The sequence below is a fragment of the Tupaia chinensis genome, unplaced genomic scaffold (genome assembly GCF_000334495.1).
Source record: "Tupaia chinensis unplaced genomic scaffold, TupChi_1.0 Scaffold149090_1, whole genome shotgun sequence".
Taxonomy (NCBI): Eukaryota; Metazoa; Chordata; class Mammalia; order Scandentia; family Tupaiidae; genus Tupaia; species Tupaia belangeri.
The window spans coordinates 436,663-440,231 of NW_006208936.1; positions in this window are offsets into that span (position 1 = coordinate 436,663).

Sequence of the window (3,569 nt, forward strand, 5' to 3'; positions counted from 1 at the left end):
AGTCTCCTGAAGCTGCCGTGGGTTCGTGATGATAGGGTCGCTCGGAGCCTGTGGTGGCCGCGCTGGAAAAAGAACCCGAGGGTGACCCCCCATGCCACCGAGCCTATTTGGCAGGTTCCTTCTGCTGAAGCATCTGTGGATGCAGAATGTGGTCTTGGTGTCACCAGGTGGGGAGACTGAGTGTCGTCTTGTGAGTCAAAAGAGTGAACTGTAAACAAACTCTGAAGTAGAAGTACCTCAGCTGGAGGGCAGCCAGTAGAAAGCCTTTTTCTTTTTCTTTTTCTTTTTTTTTTTTGAGAGGTTTTTGCTATAGAGTGCGTGCGCTCGCCAGACAGAGAGAGACAGAGAGACAGAAAGTGAGAAATCACCCCCCAGGGAGGATGTCCACACCATAATCCCTTCTCCATTCTCTCGGGATCTTGGGCACGCACACATACGTACCTGACGTGAGTTTAAGCCACCGGGTCTGGGACTCGAACCGCAGTCGACTACATGGGAGTCCAGCGACACAGCCATTTAACGCTAACTGCTGCTCCCTAGAAAGCCTTTTTTAAAGAATGATTTTTGCTATAGGGCACATGTGCTTGCCAGAGAGACAGAAATCAAGAAATCACTGCCTTTGGGAGGGGAGGGGGGGATGACCACGCCACAATCTCTTCTCCCCCATTCTCCTCTTGGGACCTTGAGTGCGGACACACACACGCACCTAGTGTGAGATTTTTTTTTTTTGGGGGGGGGGGAAGAGGTTTTTGCTATAGGGCACGTGTGCTTGCCAGAAAGACAGAGAGACAGAGAGACAGAAAGTGAGAAATCACTCCCCATGGGGGATGGCCATGTTGTAATCCCTTCTCCATTCTCCTCTTGGAAACGCACGCGCACATGCCCAGCGTTGAGTGTAAGCTACAGGGTCTGGGACTCGAACCATAGTCGACTACATGGGAATCCAGTGACATAGCCATTATACCAACTCCTGGTCCTACCTAGCATGAGTCTTAAGTCCTCTAGGTCCAGGACTCAAACTGTGATCAAGTATGTGAGAGTCCAGCGACGAAACCATTACTCCATCTGCTGGCCACATACAAAGGCATTTTTAACACAGGTGGTTAGTTCTTGTGACCTCAGTGACCCCCACAGGTTTTCCTACCATGAACCTAAGGGGGAGGTTCGTCCCAACAGTGCGAGCTGTGTGACCTTACCCCTCTCCCAGTGGCAGTCCGGGGTGTCAGGTCTGCTAAGCCCCTGAGTCTGGGCCGTCTGTACCTGGCCACATTCACCTGTGCCTGGTCACACACACGAGGTCTCCCCGGGCTTAGCAGGAGGTTGGGCGTGGCCGTGCCATTCCCGGAAGTGCAGCACCCATTTATCTGGGTCTTACCTGGTGCGCTGAAGGAAATGAACGTTGTGGCTGGTGGCGCGACACTCTTTGTCATCCAGATGACACTCCAGGGAGACACATTATTGAACCGGGCCATCTCTTCCCTGCATTGAATCACTTTTTATTTTCCTTCTTTTTGCATCCATTCTGTGCCCACTCGAGAACGTTCTGTTGCTCTCATTCACCTTGGCCTCGTTGTTCCCATTCTCACATCCCGTCCACAGCACGGTGCCCTGTCAACTCGCTTGTCCAGCCAGCCTTTCACTGGTCATCGATCATCTCTTCCGGCCGGGGCATGGTGGCGAGTGTTGTGGACAGAAATGGTAAATTGCAAACAGCCCTAGCACCCAGTCTGGAGAAGAAAGAAGTGTGTGCAGATGGCTGTGATAACCAGCAAGTGGCGTGTGTCCTGCATCTGTGTAATGACAGTGGTGGTGTTAACTGAGCACCTGCCATGTGCCAGGCCCAGCTTTGAGCTCTCATCTGGCCCCGGGAGCAGTGAGCGCACATGTTGGGTACGAGGAGGAGGTTCGGGAGGCTGGTGGTTAGGGAAGGCCTCTGGGTTGAGAAGGTTGGTCTCCAGCCTGGGTGCTGGCCCTTCTGCTCAGTGTCCTCATCTGTCAAGTGTGCTGGTGTCAGCACCAGAGTCCAGAGAGGCCTGGCCAGACTGTAGCCGGCCTGGTGCCCTCAGGTGCTGGGTGGGCCTCAGCGGCTCTCCTGGTTGGAGGCGTTTTCACTGCCTCCCTCTGAGCTGTCCCCTGGGGGCCGGTGGCTCTAGGTAGTTGTGTTTGTCCCATCTCTCGTCTGCGCACTGCCTGCATCACTGGCCAACTTCCTGTGGACCCCTTCCTCCACTCTGCATGGAAGGAACCATGGCTCAGGACGGTGGAAGGTGCAGGTGGGGTCTTAGCTCGGAGGGGCTGCACTGGTAGCCTGGGGCCAACTCCTCCCCTCTGCATGGTGTGGACTGCAACCCACAGACCGTGCAAGGTGAGACCCAGCCCTGGGGCTGTATTTGAAGATGGCCTCTAAGGAAGTATGATGGTAATGAGGGTGGGGCCCTCGTGGTGGGGTTCAGGCCCCAGGAGCACACTGCCACTGAGCACGGTGTGAGGAGGCAGCCATCGGCCGGCCAGGCGAGTCCTGACAGGCTGAATCTGCAGAGCCTGGGTCTTAGACTTCAGCCTCCCGACTGGAAGGATGAGTGTGCTGTCGGGGTCGTCGGCCCTCGTGGCTGCTGAGCTGACTAAGGCACTGCACCTCACTCGGTCCCTCAGTGGTGGAGATCCTGTCTCGCTGGGCTTGCTGGGAGGCACTGGGGACCACGAGGGCATCCCTGTCGGCCATGCCCTCCGTGCTGGGACATGGCCCTGCCCTCTTCCTGCCAGCGAGGGCAGGTAGAAGATTGGATCGTTGCTCTCTCGTTGTAACTTCCACCTATTCCTGTGCCGGAAGATGAACTCGTTCCCTGGGAAACACGGGCGCAGCCCCTGATGTAGGGACCCCTGATGTACAGGCCCCAGGCAGGCTGTCTGCACGACCAGGTGGACTTGAGGCTTCCCGCAGTTGGCCTGCCTGTGTGGCCCCAGCCAGTGACAGGCCGTAACCTAGGTCGGATCTGCTGGGGTCAACGAGGGTGCTCACTCTGACAAAGTCTCTCTCGGCTTTTCACGCTTCAGTTCGTTCCAGTACCGTGGGGTTAGGAGTGAGCGGCCGGAAGGAGGGCGCTCCTGAGTAAGGTGCATCTTCTCACTCAGTCATGTGATGGGAGACGGCAGGCACACACTGGGCGCCCTGGCCCTCGCTGGTTTAAGGGCTTCCGTGCCCTGCAAACTCCCGCTCCCATAAGGTGCTCTCTGGAGCAAAGCGGGTGCTGAAGGGTCGGTTGGGAGCAGAGGGGAGTTCGTGCCACTTTTTCGATGCCGCTGTGTAGGTTTCCTTTCCCTTCGGTGTGTGGCTCTCCCAGCGGAGCTGTGTGGCGACTTGGGTCCTGGCGTTCTTCTCCCTGTTGGTACGCCTGTGATCACAGGTGGCCCCGGTGACAGGGATGGGGTTTCTGAAGCTGCCGTTGGGCTCTCCATCTCCTCTGTGTGTGTCTACCTAACTCTGGCACAGTGTCTGCAGGCTGTATCCGGGCGGAACTGGCCTTCCTCCAGCTGCCTCCCCGGGCCTGCCAGTCTTCGTGTTTGTTCGA